The sequence below is a fragment of the Chiloscyllium plagiosum genome, chromosome 15, assembly GCF_004010195.1.
Source record: "Chiloscyllium plagiosum isolate BGI_BamShark_2017 chromosome 15, ASM401019v2, whole genome shotgun sequence".
In the NCBI taxonomy this organism is placed as follows: domain Eukaryota; kingdom Metazoa; phylum Chordata; class Chondrichthyes; order Orectolobiformes; family Hemiscylliidae; genus Chiloscyllium; species Chiloscyllium plagiosum.
The window spans coordinates 33,971,548-33,992,608 of record NC_057724.1 but is presented as its reverse complement, the minus strand read 5'-3'; the positions used below and the strand labels follow the sequence as shown (position 1 = coordinate 33,992,608).

At 39.3% G+C, this 21,061-nt stretch overlaps 1 protein-coding gene across 2 annotated transcripts in view; it reads left to right on the top strand.

The window, feature by feature from the left end:
- The window catches only part of LOC122557217 (BCL-6 corepressor-like protein 1), a 167,762-nt gene that overhangs the window by 18,271 nt on the left and 128,430 nt on the right, over window positions 1–21,061 (top strand). Inside the window, exon 1 of one of the 2 annotated variants that reach the window (XM_043704669.1) lies at window positions 16,481–16,569. The exons of the other annotated variant lie outside the window; for it this stretch is intronic. The gene's annotated coding sequence lies outside the window, so the exon portion shown is untranslated. Of the gene's footprint in view, window positions 1–16,480; window positions 16,570–21,061 lie in introns of those variants that run through there. 2 annotated transcript variants of the gene reach the window in all.

Sequence of the window (21,061 nt, the reverse complement as noted above, 5' to 3'; positions counted from 1 at the left end):
TTACTCATCTTTGGAAAACCACTGACTTAATAGTGATAGGCAGCATGGCCTTTTGTCAGGGAAGGTTGTGTTTCACAAACTTGTTTGAGTTTTCTGAGGATGAGATAAAGATGATTGATGAGAGCAGGCTGGTGGATATTGTCTACATGGACTTTAGCAAGACCTTTGACAAGGTTCCTCAAGGTTGACACAGAAAGTGAAGTCACATGGGATCTCTGGAGAGCTGGTAATGTGGATACAGATCTGGCATAGTCATAGAAAACAGAGAGTAGCAGTGGAAGGGTATCATTTTTAAGACTGGAGATCTCTAACCATTGGTGTTCCACAAGGATCAATGCTGGGGCCCCTGCTGTTTATAATATATAATTTGGAGGAGAGTGTAGATGATCTGATTAGTAAGTTTGCAGTCAACACAAAGATTGGAGGCACTATGTATAGTGAAGAATAATGTCAGACGATACAATAGGATATAGATAGGTTGGACATGATAAATGGCAGATAGAATTTAATCCAGACATATGTGGTGTGATCCATTTTGGAAGGTGTAATGCAGAAAGCAGTAAATGGAAGAATCTTTAGAAGTATTTACATTCAGATGGATCTGGTGTACAGTTCACTGAGCACAAGTTGATAAGATGGTCAAGAAGGCGTATGGTATGTTTTTCTTCATTAGGGCATAGATTATAAAAGTTGACAAACTGTGTTGCAGCTGTAAAGAACTTTAGGTCAAATTTGAAATATTGCATACAATTGTCATTCCTAGAAAAATGTGAAGGCTTTGGAGAGGCTACAGAAATGGTTTACCAAGATGTTTCCTGGTTTGGAGGGGATTAGGGAGAGATTGGACAAACATGGTTTGTTTTCACTTGAGTGTCAGAGGCTGCGAGGTAACCTGATAGAAACTTACATCTCACCAGGGAATCCATGTGACTTCACCTTCTGTTTGTGATTTTTGAGAAGATTTGTAGCTCAGGTTGAGGTTTAGCTTGTAAGTTTTCTCGCTGAGCTGGTAGGGTTGTTCTCATGATGCGAATAAACCTACCAGCTCAGTGAGCAAACTTTCACCTTCTGTATTAGCCAGCTTTGAAGCATGGATAGACGGAGATGCCTTCTCAGGATAGAAATACCAATTAATAGGATACATAGGTTTAGGGGGGAAGTGGGAAAGGTTCAAGGAAATGTGAGACTAAGTTTTTACACCGAGGAAAGTAAGTGCCTCTATTACACTCCCAGACGAGATGGTAGAAGCAGATACAGTAGGGATGTTTAAGAGGAATCTTGACAGATACATGAATGGGCAGAGAATACAGGAATATGGACTGTGTAGAGGTAAATGGCTTTTAGTTTAGAAAGGCGTCACATGTCAGTGCAGGCTTGGTGGTCTTAAGGACCTGTTCTTGTGCTGTATTATTCTTTATTTTCTTTGTACCATATGTGGCTCACTTCTCTTCCAACTTTTTACCTTTTTACCTCTTCCTTTTTACCCAAAATAGGAAAGAATACTTCTCCAGCTGTTTTACCATGTTAATGATTATATATAAATTCAAGTTGATGTTGTTAGCATGTTTTAGAAAAACTTCAGTATTAACATAGTGGGGGTTGGTCAGTTCAGTTGGCTGGATAGCTGGTTTGTGATGCAGAATGACAGTAACAACATGGTTTCAGTTCCAGCACTACCTAAGGTCACCACGAAAGTGCTACCTTCTCAACCTCACTCCTTTCCTGAGGCATGATGATTTTAAGTTAAACCAGTCATTTCTCTCTCTAATGAGAGAGAAGCATTATGGTCCTCTGGGCCTAGGTAACATTACGTGCTCTTTTTTGGCAATTGTAAGAATGCTAAACTTCAAATTAACTCAGTTTATACTTCAAGAGTTGGCAAGTGAACTCTGATTAGCTAAGACATTGCCATGGCAAAAGTGATGTGGAACAAAGGCTCCCCAAGCTTTCGGCTAATTAAGAAAAGGCACAAAGCTTGAATACTTTATTGGGTCCTTGCAAATGAATGTATGCTGCTTCCAACAAGTGTAAATGAGCCACAATTTGAGTTTTATAAAATCGGAAGATGCCAAATTTCAGAAGGTAGGTAAGGTGCCTACTTGTCCACTCTAAGGCCTGTTTGACCAATAATCCACCTTCACAGCCATTATATGCTGCGCGCATGCTAATATTGAGAATGTTATTTTGCTTAAAGTAAGTTTTTTGAAAAGCCATGAAGAGTGGGTTGCATAATTGCAGATTGCTCTGGACATATCATGGATATCACCCTAAGTTATTGTCCTGTTTTGTGCTTCCTGTGGTCTCCAAAACTCAGACAGACACCCTGGCTCCCCTCGCCCAGCTCCCCAATTCCTTTCCATCGAAAATCCTAGACTTAATTCCCACTGGTGGTAATGTTTCCTTCGTCCTGCTTTCTCCTTGCAGTCCCAATACCACTCTCTATTGGTGGAATCTGGTGGTAGTTCCTCTCACTGAGAGATGGAAGACTAATGCTCAACTTGTTTAGGCTGGCCAGATTGTGTCATCATTGCAGCAGCGTATTGCAAGTGGATAATTTTGACACTGATTTATCTTCCAGTAGCCATATACTATGCCACATAGAAACATATGTACCTCCACCCAACCCCCACCTCTCTGTAAAATCTGACTGCGGGTGTCACATTCAAGAGAACAAGTGAAAGGCAGTTCAAAAGATTCAGACCAATAATTAGAATTGAAGCTGGCATAAAACTTTGATTTTCTATGAAATACTGTCTCTATGCCCATAGATGGTGCTGTTGTTTGAAGCTAAGTTCAATGACAATTTTCTGTCAAGATGTGGATAATACATCGAAAATTATTAACAAAAGAAACAAAAATAGAAGTTGTTGGAAAAACTCAGGAGATCTGGTCACATCTGTGCAGAGAAATCAGAGTTAAGGATATGAAGAAGGGCCACCAGACCCGAAAAGTTAACTCTGATTTCTCTTCACAGATGCTGCCAGATCTGCTGAGCTTTTCCAGCAATTTCTGTTCTTGTTTCTGATTTACAGCATCCACCATTCTTCCTGTTTTCACTGAAAATTATTTTCTGTTTCAGCCTATTGAGAATCATTTCATAATCAGGGTTTCCTCAGTTAAGGTAGTGAATTCTTAATTGATCAATTGAGGATATTTAATTAGTTAATTTGCTTTTTTTTAACTGGTACTCAAAACAGTATATATTTTTTCAGTAAAGTCAGAATTTTGCCATTGCCATATTATGGAATCTGATTTCTGGTTTTAAAGTAAACATCAAATTGAGGTTATCTGTTTCTTGCCCTTTTATTACAACCGATTAAATCTATTTTTCCAAAATAAAATTTGGTTGTGGTATTTGACAGGAGGTATTGTAATACATTTTTACCTTATTTATAATTAGTGCATAGGTCCCTCTAGTGGCAATGTAAATTCATACAGTTTTCATTGGCATAAACTTTTCAATCTGAATTTTTATGTAGTGCTTAGCAGTTTCACTATATTAAGCACTGAACAAATTCTTTGGGTTGTAATAATGACTTGTGCTTGTGAAAGCCTCTGATTTTAACCCATCTACCCTGCAGGAATGGAGTCGGTGAGCTGTTAAAACAGGGAAAATGGTATTATTGGCTCACTGTTGTCTGCCTGCCATTTCTACATGACAGTGATCAAAAGCACTTTCTGTAGAAAGACACATCTGTCTTGGAAATTACATTCAAATATGGGCCCGATTATGTCATATTGACCCCTGTGCAATCAAGGTGTTGGTCAGAAATTTCCAAGCTGGCTTGTTGCAAAAAATGTGAGTGGCATTAGCTTCATAAACTATGCAACATTAATACAAATTACATTTAAAGGGACACACATTTGTACACACTGAAGCCAGTGTGGCACAGTAGTTAGCGCTGCTGCCTCATAGCGCCAGGGATGTGAGGTTGATTCCATGTTTGGGCAAATGACTGTTTGGAGTTTGCACATTCTCCCTGTGTCTGCACGGGTTTCCTTCGGGTGCTCTGTTTTCCTCCCATGGTCCAAAGATGTGCAGGTTAGGTGGATTGGCAATGCTAAATTAACTGATAGTGTCCAGGGTTGTGCAGGCTAGATGGATTAACCATGGTAATTGCAGGGTACTGGAAGTGTGGGTCTGGGTGGATCCTCTTTGGAGGGTTGGCGCAGACTCGATGGGTCCTTTCTGCATTGTAGGGATTTTGTAATTGTATTAGTATCTGTGTGGCATAGTGAATATGATATTTATCATGATGCTATTTTTGTTTTGGTTAGACAAATATTTGGCAGAGTAGCAACATCCTGAAAATCTAGCATGGATGGCTACATGTGAAAGGAGCTACTTATAGAAGGTCTTACTGAACCTTAAAGGATCTATAGACAAAACAACGCATCCATGAATATTTCAGAAGAGCAGTACAAGCATCGGCTATATTTCACTCTGGAGGCTTGTCACTGATACTTCTGCAGCAAGACCCACTGCTTCCTGGATGCCACTTTTAACCTTTTTGCTACAAGCTTTGTTCAGGCGACAACACACAATATCTACGTATCCCAGTTTTCCAAAACTACATCCAACAGCATTAATGTCTACTTTTCCAGAAGGATGCCATAGTCCAGAATGGGAACCTCTGGAATTTGTAGAAGTGGTTGACTTTACTCATGTCTACAGCACAATGGACAATATACATAGCTATCAGGATACCACCGGTCTTAAATGGATTACTGATCATTTATTTCATTTCTTTTTGTGTCACTTGCCGACACACAATTTGGTGTTATGTTTCCCTACATTAAAACATTTCAAAAATACCTCATTGGCTATAAAGTAAGTTTTGGATTTTCTAAAGTCATAAAAGATAAAACATAGAAATGTAATCTCTTTCTTTATGATAACTTTTTTTTTTACTCTTGCTTGCCAGAATATTTATAATGTTCGGAATTACTGAGTGGATATCTGTAGAGCTAGACAATGTTTTCATGGAGGTAGCGTGCTAAAATGATACTTTAATAAAATATAAAAATGATAAAGGAATGTTCCTTGGGTTCAAGGTGTTTAGAAATATGATGGTAAGATGAAGAGAAGTTCCAGTGTAAATTTATTTTTAATTTTGTCTGTTTTCCAGTGATTTGAAAAGCAGCTGAAGTGTTGTAGGCACACTCCTGTTTCTTATATTGGTTCTGTTTATGTGCCATGCCAAATAATCAGCCTATACCAGACCTTCACACTGGTCATATTATGGCTTGGGAAATACATCTGGGTATCGCTGCTCTTAATGAATGCACTGATTTTGGTTGTGTTCTTGCTCTCCATTGCAGGGCATCAAAAAAAAGGCAGTTGGATCTTTCTAAATAATATCTGTATTTGCGTTGCAATCTCATAATTTAGAACAATGACTACAATTGTAGCTTCAAAATTGCACTCCCTGCTGATATCAGCTAAATCAGCAACTGTATTGATCTTAAATTGAAACACTGTGTATAAATTATTAGATTAGATTACTTACAGTGTGGAAGCAGGCCTTTCGGCCCAACAAGTCCACACTGACCCTCCGAAAAGCAACCCACCTATACCTATTCCTCTACATTTACCCCTTCACCTAACACTATGGGCAATTTAGCATGGCCAATTCACCTAACCTGCACATTTTTGGACTGTGGGAATTGAACCCGGGTCTCTGGCGCTGTGAGGCAGCAATGCTAACCACTGCCACCGTGCTGCCCCAATGAAGTGCAAGAAATACCCAGAATTGTTGCGTATGACCTGGTTGAATAGTTGCAGGATGCTGTGTGAAACTGAAACATTATCTGCATAGCATCTGTAAGGAAAAAAAAAATAGGCTAATGATTTGGATGTAGGTTCTTCATGAGAACTCGAACTTGAAATGTATTTAAGGTTCTTAATTGTATTGAAATGATTGGACAAAAAAAAGGTAAAAGTCAGTAATTCATTAGTAATTCATTTTTGAAAATTGATGACTGATGGATTGATTATTGTAATGAGTTAGTAGTCTGAGGGCTCTCTGCCGAAGTTAAATGGGGATTCGTTCAGTCATCAGACCCTCCTGTTGCCTCAAATACATGTCAGTATAGTTTTGTACAAGTAAGAGATGCCTTTGGTTTGTTTGTTAGATAGAATCAAACTCCAGTGTTTGCTTGTCTCCTCTTATGCTGCTGTACAGAACTAAACTGCGATTGTGACTGTGTTTTTCAAATATAAAGTGCAAAATGTTTGAAAATAGTGCAAAGATTCGGGAAGGATATCAATGTAAGAGAAAGAGATTGGAAGAAATAAAATAAACAAAGTGTACATTCGGAAATCTAAAATAAAATTATCAGTTGAAGGAACATCAGAACAGGAGTAGGCAGGTCATTTAGACCTTTGAACCTGTTCTGTCATTCAACGAGATAATTACTGATTTGCACTCTTTACCCCACATATTTCAATACATTTTTATTAATGCATAGGTATCAAATTAAAATTTTCTAATTGATTTTACACCAGTTAGTCTTTGCAGAATAGAGCAAAGATCTAAAGAGAGGTTGAAAGATTTGGTTGCAGAAAGGGGAGTATGATGCTAATACTCAAAATACTTAATGAAAGGTCTGCCTCTTCGTACAATGTAACGTCTCCAGTCTGAAATCTGTAAAATCCCAGTTGGCTGGAAGTTTTTTTCAGCATGTCCTGCTTTGGATGCACTGGATTGCTGCCAGGAAGATAAGTGGGTATTTCAAACTTTGCTCTCTTTTGCATTCAATCCAATGTATTCAGTGTTGGATATTTTACAGGAATCTGGCAACTAGATGATGATACTGTCATGCCACTTCTCCAACCTCCCCCCCCCCCCCGCAGGTTTGGGTTGATTGCTGTTGCTCATGTTATTTTTGTCTCACTGAGAGCTGCCAATGGCTCTCCCTATTCTGTTGTTGGAATTGGAAAGGTTACAGAAGTGGAAATCTACATCAAGCAAAGCACTACTTCTCCTTGTGAATAGAGAGAGACTGCATTCTTCAATTTTTAAATATGCATATGTTTGTGTGCAGGGTTTTCTCTTATTTTTTTGAGGATTTCGAGGAAAGTAGTGATCTGCAACTGTTTGATCATAAGCATCTGCTGCAACAAATCTTTTAAAATTTTAACAGTTACATCAAACACAAGTGGAGTGAAGAATAATAGCTATAGATTCAGAATAATTAAATCCTGCCTGACTTATAGATCAGCACATCCTAGTATGTTCTTTACGCATGCTACAGCATTATCAGAGCAGTTCAAGAAGATTGTTCAATAGCAAGTTTAGTTACTTTCCCTTTTTACCAAAATGTCTGCAATCCGCTGACATGGTAGAGAATTTCTCCAAAGCATAATTAGGCACAAGCCTTTTTTTTAACTTTATTGACTGATCCAGGAGTCCACGTGAGATACTCAACAGTTCAGATGATCCTCTGGAAAAAGACAAGATACTGCTCCATAGATGTAGCTATATAGATAGTGGATGCATTGATGATTATGTTTCAAAATTCCATAAATACTGGAATGGTGCCTGCAGGTTGATGGTTACAATTATAAGCCCACTGTTTATAATTGCCTAACATCAGTAGTAGGGAAATGCTCCAATCTATTATAAATAAAATGATAATTAGACACTTAGAAAATAATAACACAATTGGGCAGAATCAGCACTAATTTATGAAGGGGAAAAGTGTTTGACAAACCTGTATTTTGAGGATGTAACTAGTGGAATAGATATGTGGGAGAACCAGTGGACATGGTGTATTTGGATTTTCAGAAATCTTTCAACAAGGTCCTACACAGGAGATTAGTATTAGAACATATGGGATTGCAAGTAATATTCTGGCATAGATTGATAGTAAGAATAAATATAAGTTGATTTCAGACATTATTATGTAAGAAGTGAGGTTGGAAACAATTTTAGGAAGAACTGAAGCTAAAGGTTCAAAAATGTGGAACGGTTCATTGTCACCTGACCTTCATAGTGAAAATGGAGCTATCCTGATAAACCAGAATCTCCCAACTGTAGTATATTGAGGAATAATCATTTGCATTTTAAGATACTTCTCATGTTGGCAAAACATCCCAGAATATTTGCTAATAAAGGAATAAAATTGACACACTGTAGGAGGTACAAAGAACAGTTTGAATGAATGTGTGAAGTGGGGATGAATGAATGGTTCAATGAAAATGCTTAGTTTTTGAGTGAACCAGAGAAGGGAGTAAGGAAAATGGAATTTTCATGGAGTTCCAAGGGCAAGAGTACAGTGTCAAAGGCAAATTTTATTTTGAATATGGAAATGAAGGAGATAACCGAGAGATTTGGTGGCTCCATGAAAGTACTTAAAGGGAAACTCCTTGAAAAGGTCTTTGGAAAATGCCTTACACAGGGAGCAAGAGGGGCTGAGTGCAGACAAATTAATGGAGGTGTTAATCTCTGACCTGGTAGGAAAATAGGCATAATATTCTTAGGATGTTTGGAGTGCAAGTAGAGAGGTTGGTCAGGCTGACAACACAGTAACAGTACAAACCTCATAGAATAACCTTCCATCACACTGTACCACACAGTCCTTCAGGAGATAAAACCATATCATCACTTTGAGGAATACACTCCATTGACACTATCATTGTGCTAAGTGGGACACTGTTCGAATAGAACTAGCAGCTCAAGTTTGAGCATCCACAAGGCACTATGGACCATTAAAAGCAGTAGTTGTGTGCGTAAACACAATCTGCAAAGACATAGCCCAAACTACTGCTTTTATTTTTGCTGAATCGAAATTACTTTGATCTTAGAATACAGATTAAAATTTTAAAACTTGTCAGTTATCAAATATGATAGAGTAAGATAATAAGAGTGATACAATTTGTGTGCAACAGAATATAGATAGATAGGCTAGCACAATGAGCAAAAGTAGCACATAGACTTTAACACAGAGAAGTGTGAGTTCATATGTTTAGCAGAACAAATGAGAAGAGGCATTATAGATTTAATGGCACAATTCTATAGAGTGTGCAAGACGAGAAGCACCAGGAACACGTGCATAAATCTTTTGAAGTCAGCAGGACATACTGAAAAAGTGGTTACAAAACTTAAGATGCCTTGAGCTTCACAAATAGAACCATTGCATACAAAAACAGGGGAGTTATGCTCAACCTACAAAGAGCTTTGGTTAGGCCCCAATTGCAATGTTAAGTTCAGTTTTCATCATCACATGATTATGTTTATTGGTGTCATGGGCTAAATGCTCTACTCCAGCAATTTTAAATTTTTAAAATGTTTCTACATTTTAGACAAGATGCTGATATCCTTGAAAGGATTCAGAAGAGATTTACTAGAATAGCTTGAAAGATGGGAAAAATTTCAGTTACAATATTAGATCAGAAAGGCTGGGGTTCTCTTTGAAGCAAAGGGGATTGAGAGAAGACTCTAACAGGCTTAGACAAGATACACGAGGAAAGCTCCTTCCCATTAGTTAATTGTTCAAGGATTAGGGAAAACAGTTAAGACTTTTGGGAAGAGGTGCATTCGAAGCATGAGAAAGAACTTCTTTTTACATAGCAACTGGCAATAACTTGGAACTCAGTGAAGGTAATGGATGTGAAAAGTGGCAATGATTTCAAAAGGAAATTGGTTGGCTACTTGAAGGAAATTCAACTTGCAGGGCTATGAGGATTGAGTAGGGTAGTAGATTTGACTAGAATGCTGTATGGATAACTGACATAGACTTCGCATGCTGAATGGCCTCCTGTGTCCTTAATGATTATGACTCAATGACTCAACATGAGCAGTTTCCGCAGGCAGATCAAGTCTCTCCTGTTTGTGGAAGTTGTATTATTGTCTAGTTTTATTTGGAAGTAAAATAATTCCAAGATGATAAACAGAGATTATGTAGTATTAAGCACAATAAACAACTTAACACTTCAGAAGAACTGAATTGATTTGGGTAAATGTTTGGGCTGTTTCAAATGAACTGACTAAACAGAGTATTTAGGTTTCAGCATGGTTCTTTAGGAACTGTTTTTAGAATTGGATTACGGTGATGTTTTTTAACATGTATGCATAATGTACTACATTTGTACAGAGAAACCTTGATTATCTGAAGGATGTGGGCCGGGGGTATTTCATTCGGTTAATTGAATCCTGGATAATCGAATGATAACATAGTATAGTCTAGCATTTGGGCCTTGTGATCATGCCGGATAATTTGATATTCAGATAATCGAATGACGGATAATAGAGGTTCCTTTGTAAATGGATGAAAATTCTACTTGTGGACACTGAAGGCTTAATTGCATTCTTCATTTGAAGTAGTAATTGTCATTCATGATATCACTGCAGCTGAACTTTGTGATGTCACAATAGCATTACTATTGTTTTGGTGGATTTTTAAAAATATTTTCTTACATGTCTGGGAGCCTAAGTGATGAAAGGGTTATTGAAAATATAAAAAGAAAAACAGCCAAATAATAAGAGTTCAAAGGGAATTTATCAAAAAATATCAGCAAACAACTAATAAAAAAACTCACTGAGAAATTAAGTGAAGAAATAAATCCTAAATAGATCAGATGAATCAGAATATCAACTTAATGTAAGTTTCAAATTCATTTTCAAAAAATCAGGTTCTTGGCTATATGAAACACAATAGTATATTGGCAAGGAAGTTGAATCATACACACAGATAAACCCTTTGCAGAGAAAGTGTTGAGTTCTGAACACCACACTATAGGATGAATGTTGCAGTATTAAAGACACCTGAAGAGGAAATTTCCTAGACTGATACCAGGATACAGGACTTAGGTTATTTGGAGAGAATTGAAAAACTGGTCTGTTTCACCTTAAGAGCAGACACAATTAAGAGCAATTAACAAAAGTTTGTTTTTTGTTCATGGGATGTGGAATTAGTGGCATGGCCAAAATGGATTGTTCTGGCCAACATCTGCTAAAAGATTACCTGGTTGTAAGGTAATTACCTGTTTATTGAATTCATATTGCAGTTTGTAAGAGCTTGCTGATCATAAACTGGCTGCAGCATTTTGTCTATTATGACAGTGACTATACTTCAAAATATTTATTGGTTGTGAAAGATTTGAGAGGTCTTCTGGTCTAAAGGGTATTACATTAATGCAATTTTTTCCTTTTAATTGAACTCAAGAAGATGGTCCTTGAACAGATGGTCTTCTTGAACAGTGCTGTTGTAGGATATTGATACAGTGACCATGAGGAACACTACAGGTGGTTCTGCTATAATGCAGAAGTTGGGATCCTCTGCAACCTAGTGCTATAGAAAATCGCACCATGGAAAACTGTTAATAGAAAATCATGCTATAGAAAATCACTATATCCATTCTATAGAAAGTTTGCATTATCCAGTCGTCCACAATTCGTCAATCACATAGTGAAATAGCACTGACGAAACACAAAATGCAGCAGAATGACCTACATTTCCCAAATCTGGAGTATTTGAATTGAAAGGAATTTTTAAGCTGAAGATGTTCCTGTTGCTTTTGTGTTTCTAGAGTAGAGGTTGCAGGGTTTGGAAAGTGCTGCAGAGTACCTTGGGTAGAAGAATGCTGCAGCTATGATGATCTGGTGGTAGAGGAAGTAAATATTTAAGATGGTGAATGGGGCACCAATCAGGTGTTCTAGATGGCATTAAAATGTATTTATTCTTGGGATTGAGGGCATTACTGGCTAGGTTAGCATTTATTGGCCACTCGTAATTGCCCAAAGGCCAGTTAAGAGTCAACAACATTTCTGTGGGTCTAGAGCCACAAGTAGGCCAGACCAGCAAAAGGACATAAGTGAGCCATCTGTGTTTTCCCCCACCCCTAACAATCAATAATGGATTCATGAGCATCATCAGATTCTTAATTCCAGATGTTTATTGAATTCAAATTCAATCTACCATGGTGGGATTTGAACCTGGGTCCCAGAACATTACCTGGGCCTCTAGATTAACAGTCCAGTGATAATACCACTAGGTCGTCACCTCCCCCAGTATTGTTGGGGAGTGTTCTATAACACGTCTGACTGATATCCTGGAGAAAGTAGAAAAGCTTTGGAGAATTCAGAGGTGTGCATTTGTAGTCATGGTATTTATGTGGCTGGTCCAGTGAAGGTTCTGGTCAGTGCTAACTCCTGGAATGTTGAGGGTGAAGATTCAGTGATGGTAATTCTATTACATGTTTGAGGGAAGTGTTTATGGCCTGTCTAGTGGGAAACCATCATTGTCTTCAACTTGTGATTATGTTCCTTGCCACTTATCAAACCAAGCCTCAATGTTGTCCAGATTTTAATGTATACAGGCGCAGACAGTTGTATGAAGAGCTGTGATGAAATTGAACATCACAATCATCAGGGAACATCTCCACTTCAGATGTTATGATGAAGAAAGATTGTCAATGAGACAGTTCCAAGAAGGCTGACCTTAGGAAACCAGCTTCTGGAGAAGGGATGATTGGTCTCCAAAAACTGCAGCCAACTTTTTTTGGGCTATGTATGATTGCAAACAGTGGCAAATTTTCCATGATTTTTAGTCATCTTCATTTTTTTTTAAGGCTTCTTGATGCCAAGGGAAGGCAATCACATCTCACCTCTGGAATTTAGCTCTTCTGTCCATATTTAAATCAAATTTACAATGTGTTTTCGAGATAAGTGATCCGGTTGAACCTAGACACAACATCAGTGAGCAGTTTTTAGTAAGTGTTGCTTGATAACATTGACAAAGACACCTTTCAAAACTTTACTGATGACTGAAAGTAGACTGATTTGATATGTTCTAATTTTTGTAAGTAGGATATATCTGGGGAATTTATTTTAGATAGATGCCAATGTTGTAGCTAAATTAAAGCAACTTAGCAAGAGATGCAGCTAGTTCTGAAGCACAAGTCCTCATGACAATAGCTGGGATGTTTTCAGGGCCCATGGATGTTACTGTGTAGTGTACTTAGCCATTTATTGATATCATGTTATATTGATTGACTGAAAATGACAGTGGCAATTAGGAAAATACCTAAATGTATTATCATCTTGGCACTTCTGACTGAAGATGGTTTACAAAGGTCTCAACTTTGTGTTTTGCACTAACGTGCAAATTTGCACCATTTTTGATGTTGAGATGTTGATTGACCCTCCAGCCTGTAGTCCAACCCCAAATTGTTTGCCACCACTTATGATTGGATGTGACAGGGCTGCCAAATTCTAATATGATCCATTGGTTATGGAATCAATTACTTTTAATCTTCAACATGATGCTCCCACTGTCCAGCATACATGTAATTCTGTGTTGTAGCTTCAACAGGTTGGTACCACATACTCAGCTACTGTCATATGTTTCTGCACTCCCCTAACTTGATAGTAATGATAGAGGGAAGAATATATGAGGTCATGAGCTTAGAGATTCGTGGGGGAACATCATTCAGATGCTACTGGTCTACGGGACCTACCTGTACTTTCAGTTTTGAGATGTTAGTTCTTTTCTGAACCTAGTCTGATTGATATAGTGGTAATTCTACATAACAGTGAATGTGTCCTCAACGTGAATACCGTGTACTGTGTCTCCATAAGGGCTGTGCACTGGTCATATATGTCTTAGAGTCATAGACAATTGTTTTGTGGCAGGTAAATTTGTGAGGGCCAAGTCAAATCATTGTTATCCTCATGTTGGTTCCCTCATGACCTGCTCCTACAGGCCCAATCAAGAAAATATATCCTTCAGGTTTACGCCAGCATGGTCACTTGTGGCCACACTGAGTCGTTTTTGGTGGTTTACATTGAAGTCCTCACACTGATTCCGTTTTGTTAAATAATTCATAATATTGCTGTTTCGTAAAGGGTTATAATTATTTTCTTATCAGTATTGCAGAATATTTTATTGCATTTAGAATTTTTAAAAAATGGTATCAATTTTAGAAGTTCACAAATTTCATTAATCGCTTTACTTTCTCGGAAAAAAAAGTGATTTTTGAAATACTGGTGTTGGAACTTCGATATTTTTAGCATATAAATTTTGTTTTGAATATTTTAAAATATCTTGATTATGGTTGTAAGGTGAGTCGCAACATGTTGTAACTATTTGCTGATATGTTTTAAAATTATGTTTGTTATTCACTCTTGGGATGTAGGTGTTGCTGACTGGTCAGCATTTATTGCCCATCAAGGCCCTAGTTGGCCTTGAGAAGGGGTTGATGATCTGCCTTCTCGAACCACTGCAGTCCATGTATTATTGGTAAATCCACAGTGCCATTAGGGAGAGAATTCCATGATTTTGCCTGAGAAATGGTAAGTGCTTTGAAGGGAAAGTTGCAAGTGGTTGTGTTCCCATGTATTTGCTGCTGTTGTCCTTTTTAGATGGTAGTGGTCATTGGTTTTGAAAGCTGTGAGGAGCCTTTGTGAATTTCTGCAGTGCATCTTTGTCGATGGTACATACAGCTGCTACTGGGCATAGGTGGTGGAGGGAGTGAATATTTAAAGATTTGTCGCCAATCAACTGGACAGTTTAATCCTGGATAGCGTCAAGCTTCTCGAGTGTTGTTGGAGTTGCACTCATCCAAGCAAGTGGGGAGTATCCCATCACACTATTGTTTTATGTCTTGTAGGTGGTGGACAGGCTTTGAGGAGTCAAAAGGTGAGTTACTCACTCTAGGATACCTAGCCTCTGACCTGCTCTTATAGCCACAGCATTTCTATGGTTGGTCAGTTTCTGGTCAAGGGGAACCCCAGAATATTGATATTGGGGTGTTCAGTAATGGTAATGCTATTGAATGTCGTGGGCGATGGTTAGATTTTCTTATTAGAGATAATCATTGCCTGGTACCAACATGGTGAGTGTTGCTTATTATTTGTCAGCCCGAAACTATATTAGATTAGATTACTTACAGTGTGGAAACAGCCCCTTCGGCCCAACAAGTCCACACCAACCCGCCGAAGCGCAACCCACCCAGACCCATTCCCCTACATTTACCACTGCCCCTAACACTACGGGCAATTTAGCATGGTCAATTCACCTAACCTGCACATTTTTGGACTATGGGAGGAAACCGGAGTACCCAGAGGAAACCCACGCAGATACTAGGAGAATGTGCAAACTCCACACAGACAGTGACCTGAGGCGGGAATTGAACCCAGTTCTACTGGTGCTGTGAGGCAGCAGTGCTAACCACCGTGCCGCCCAGCTATATGTTTCTTGATGTTGCTGTATTTGGCCATGGAATACTTCAGTATCTGATGGTGCTTAACACAAATTGTTGGACAACTGAAAAATACACCTAACAACTTTGCATGGAGCTTGTTGGGAGATAGCTGTGTCTTGCAGATCACCTTTTAATAATAGTTGCGAACACTCATTGTAAAATATTTTAATTGTGTGCAAACATGTGTTTTAAAAAAAACATATTAATGACTGAAAGTTCATTTATTCACCAAAACAAAGTATCTACTAATGCCATATATCTTACGTAAATCCCAGCTGGATGTTGGATTTCAGCAGTTGTAGTTTCTTGGGTTCTCGTTCCTTCACATCCCGAAGCTGGACTACAGCACCCAGGAAGTGTCCAGCCCAGTCATTCATGCACATTGCGCACCCAGCATCTTTGACTCCTTTGGTGTCAGAGGGTTCCTAGGCAGAAGATGAGGCGCTCTTCCTCCAGTCGTCGTGTTGCCATGATCTGGTGATGGAGGAGGCCAAAGACCTGTATGTCCCTGGCGGAGTGGAGGAAGACAGCCTCATCTTCTGCCTAGGAACCCTCCAACCACAAGGGATGAATGCAGATTTCTCCAGCTTCCTCATTTCCCTTCCCCCCACCTTGTCTCAGTCCCAACCCTCGGACTCAGCACCGACTTCTTGACCTGCAATCTTCTTCCCGACCTCTCCGTCCCCACCCCCACTCTGGCCTATCACCCTCACCTTAACCTCCTTCCACCTATCCTATTCCCAACGCCCCTCCCCCAAGTCCCTCCTCCCTATCTTTTATCTTAGTCTGCTTGGCACGCCCTCCTCATTTCTGAAGAAGGGCTTATGCCGAAACGTCGATTCTCCTGCTCCTTTGATGCTGCGCTTTTCCAGCAACACATTTTTCAGCTCCGATCTGCAGTCCTCAATTTCTCCTACATTTACCAGCTCGCCTAATATAGTATTTGCATATAATACTTCGCACACCGTGCAGCTAATATATGTATATAAAACTTCGCAAAATAACATGCCGGTTCTCGTGCCGTCGCCTCTTAAGGAGCGCGGTGATAAAGTGTCGAGCGATGAGTCTTCCTGCCGCACCGCTGGCCGTCGTGTGCAGCCAGAGCCGTTGACGGCCGGCGGCGCGAGTGCTCTGCCTCGTGCGGTGCCCTTTGGGCGGGGCGTGCGCGCAGAGCCGCTGATTGGCTGAGGCGGAGGGAATTGTCAGGGATTTAAACGGGTGGTTTGGTGCCTGGCAGCTAGAGCCCAGCCCGGAGGCCGATTAAGGGCATCATTTAATGGCGGTGGTCAACGGGAAGAACCAGCACTAGCTGCTCATGTCTCCGTTCCGATGGTTGGCTACTTTAGCGTCGGTAACGCAAGGTTTGTAATAACTCCGTTGTCACCTTTTAAAATGAGATGGTCATTTTTTTTATGGAGGCAATAAACTGAGGGATTCTTGCATCGTGGCACTTCGATGGGTTGAACGGTCGCCCATAATGTATTATTCTATGATTTTGGGCGTTTAATAACCCAGCGATTCATTTGGGGGGGTGGAGAGAGCACTTCATTGGGTCCAATACATGACGGTTCTTTTTGCTGTGCTAGTGGAAGTGGTTAATGCTTTTTTTTTTACGTTAAATTGGAGGTACCACAAGATGCTTTAACCAGAAGCAGCAAAATATGCAAGGGCTGTGATCCAACTGTTGCTAGGTTTGCATACTTCACTAGTTAATGTACCTTAAAAGCAGAAGGGCAATGATTTTGTCAATAATAAAAAAAACTTGATTTGCTACCTTAAATCATAATTTTATGAAAGGAAGAAAAAAAGCTTTTAACATCCTTATGAAATTCCAAAGAACATCGTGTTGATGGATTATCTTTTAAAAGGAGACATCTTACATTTGTCCAGTGCATTTCATAACGTCTAGCTGTTGAAAGCATATTCAGTCAATGAAGTGCAATTTGAACTGTAGGTACTGTTGTAAAATAGGCAACATGATAGCCAGTTTGAAAACAGAGCAAATTTCCACAATACAATGTGATAAGAGCTCGATGCCTTGAACTATAATCAGTGTTTTTGCAGTCTTAAATACTTAATTTTCAATATTTTGACACAGTTGATGGAGAGGTATTGCGGTAATTACTCACAGGTCCCTGAAGTTGGCAGAGCATGTGAATAGGATGGTTAAGAAGGCATATGGGACACTTGCTTTCATCAGTTGTGGCATAGAGTATAAGAGCAATAAGATAACGCTGGAATTGTGCAGAGTGTTTGTCTGGCCATAACTGGAGTAATGTGTACAGTTCTGGCAACTTCACTACAGGCAGGATGTGATAGCACAACAGGGGCTGCAGAGAAAACTCACCAGGAACTATAAGGAAGAAGTAGATAGGCTTGGACTGTTTTCTTTTGAACAAATAGGATGGGTTTAGAGGGATATGGACCAAGTGCTGGCAAATGAGACTAGATTAGGTTAGGATATTGGTCAGCATGGACGAGTTGGACCGAAGGGTCTGTTTCTGTGCTGTACATCTCTATGACAGGGAAAACTTGGGGGTGTAGGGCACGATTGAGGTATGTAACAATGGACAAGGTGGATAGACAGCAATTATTTTCCTTGTTTGAGGGTCAGTCACAAGAGGGCATAGCTTTAGGATAAGGGGCAGGAGATTCAGAGGGGATTTGTGGAAGAAAGCATTTTCACTCAGTGGATGGTGGGAATTTGGAATGCATTGCCTGGGAAGGTAGTAAACTCTGAAAACCTTACAACCTTTTTTTAAAAAAGTACATCAAATATTATAACATTCAAGGATATGGGACAAGTGCAGGAAATTAGGATTCGCATACTTTTATTTCTCATTATATTGGTGCAGACTTGATGGGCTGTAGGGTGTTTACTGCATTGTGTGAATCTATGAATTGTTTAAACAAAAATTCTGGATCTAACTTAAAGACCTTTTTAAATGTGTAGTTAATGCATATGATCAAATTATACAGTGTTACACAATACAAACTTTTGAAATGATTGTAAGCTTATGGTATACAACAGGACACTTGGGATATTAAAGATGAAGTGTGTTTGGGAAAACTATTTGCATGCTTCACATTTTTAACTGAATGGTGCTTTCTCTTATGAACGTTGGCAGTCCTGCTATACATTTCCAGAATTTTTAGTTTCTTTTAGATTTGTATTAACATTTTTTTCAAAAATATTGTTTCAACTGAAACAAGTGTGGAAATAATAATGGGGCAAGTAAGTATTTTCATGCATGTTCTGACAATGTAGGAAAGCGTTTGCTTTTTTGATAACATAATGTGTACCAAAGCATTTCCCTAAAATTTAGGGTCAGATTTTCCTGTGGGCATTAGATCCTTACACCAGTGAGGGGCATGCGCCTAAGATTTGACTGGAAGTGTAACATTCCAGAATTAAGCCTTGAATTGGCTGCTGCCTTGCTTGCTTTCCTTTTGAACAAGATGGGAGGTCAGCTGGTCCTGTAGGCTCAAGCAGGCAGAAACTTTGATAGCTCTGCTAATTGAGATGGGTGCATTGAGAAGCTGTCCCAATACAGTCCCACCTATTTTTCCTGACTAACACCCCAGTGATAACTTTGCTGCCATAGTTACATACATAGCTCAGTACAAGCTCTTCGGTCCTCAATATTGTGTTGGCCTTTTACCCTACTCTAAAATCAGACTAACCTACATATTCTTCATTGTACTACCTTCTATGCACCTATCTAATATATCTGACTCTACTACCACTGCTGGCAGTGCATTCCACGAACCCACCTCTATCTGGCATTATCAGCAGGTGCTTCATAAACGACCTCCACACTTCTGTTGTGTATTTCCCTGAGAACATCTGTTCCCAATTTAGGTGTCTCAGTTCCTGCCTTTATAGCATTGTATTTCTCATTCCCCCACTTAAATACTTTCCCATACCATCTGCTCTTATCCTTTTCCATGAGTACTGTAAAGGTGATGGAGTTGTGATCGTTATCATTGAAATGCTCTCCTCCTGAGGGATCTGACACCTGGTCTGGTTCATTGCCAGGTGTCAGATTGCACTGCAGTCCATCACATTGACTGCACCTTTGCCCTATCAAGTGCCTATCCCTCTTCCCAGACTCTCTGCTTGCTGTATCTGGTTGTTCACAACCTACTCCATCATCTGATCCATAGCTCAGGTTCCTAATCTAGTTTAAATCTCTAGCAAACCTCCCGCCCAGAATATTGATGTCCCTCCAGTTTAGGTTAACCTGTTCTTCTTGTACAGGTCCCATCTTCCCCAGAAGGTATCCCAATGATCCCCATTTCTGAAGCCCTTCCTTCTACACCAGCCCTGCACTTGCTCTCTATTCGTAGCGTCACTAGCATGTGGCACTGGTAGCAATCCTGAGATCACTACTCGGCTCATCCTGTCTTCTAGCTTCCAACCTAACTCCCTGTATTCTCTTTTTAGATCCTCCTCACATTCCCCTACCTATGTCATTGGTACCAATGTATACCACAACCTCTGGCTGCTCTGCCTCCCCTTAAGAATCCTAGAGACTCGAATCGAGACATCCCTGAATCTGGAGGCAACACAGATTCATGACCACAGAATCTCCTATCTGTTCCTCTCATGATTGAATTTCCTATCACTATTGCTCTTCTGTTTTTCCTCCCTTTCCTTTCTTAGCCACAGTACCAAGCACAGTGCCAGAAACCTGGCTGCTGGCTGGCATAATTCAGCCCTTAGTTGATGTTGTAATGTAGAAAACAGATTTTGCAGTCAGCAAGCCCTACTAACTGCAATGAAATAAATAACAATATAATTTTTTTTGTGATTTTGTGTATTTTAATCGATGTTTCAAGTATTTCAGATTCAGTTGAATAGTTTTGAAGCACAATTATTGTTGCATCACAGTTCTCAGGTTGGTACCTAAAGTTTAGTTTATAGCTTTGATTTAACAAATACAGTTATGCAAATCAGTTTAGGTAAAATCACAGTAGATAAATGAACATAAGTCCAATTATTTAAATAATTCTGAACATGTCATAACAGGCCAGGCATGCAGTAGTTCATTTTCAGTGTTCTGATAGCTTTTGAACAGTGAATAGGTGTTAGCGAGTTTTAAGAAGATTTGTAGCTTAGGTTGAGGTTCTGGATGTAGGTTTGCTCGCTGAGCTGAAAGGTTCATGTTCAAACAATTTGTCGTCATACGAGGTAACATCTTCAGAGAGCCTCCGAATGAAGCACTGGTGGTGTAGCCCGCTTTCTATTTATATGTTTGAGTTTCCTTGGATTGATTATGTCATTTTCTATGGTGATATTATTTCCTGTTCTTTTTCTCGGGGGTGGTAAATGGAATCCAAGTCAATGTGTTTGGTTAGAAGCATGGCATTCCAACCGGAACTCTATCAACAAATATATTGACTTGGACCCCATTAATTACCCCCGAGAAAAAGAACAGAAAATGACATCACCACAGGAAATGACATGACCAAACATATAAATAGAAAGCGGGCTACACCACCAGTAGTAGTATACTTGAGGGAAATCAATGGGCAAAAAAGATACATGAGGTAGCTTGGCAAATAGGTTTAAGGACAATCCAAAGGGATTTTATAAATACATTTAAGAACAAAAGGATAACTAGGGAAAGAATAGGGTCCCTCAAAAATTAGCAAGGCAATCTATGTGCGGAACTGCAGGAGATGGAGAAGATGCTAAACAAATATTTTGCATCAGTGTGTACTGTGGAGAAGGACATGGAAGATATAGAACATGGGGAACTAAATGGTGAAATTTTGAAAAAATGTCCATATTACAGAGGAGGAGGTGCTGGATGTTTTAAAAAGCATAAAAGTAGAATATTCCCCAGC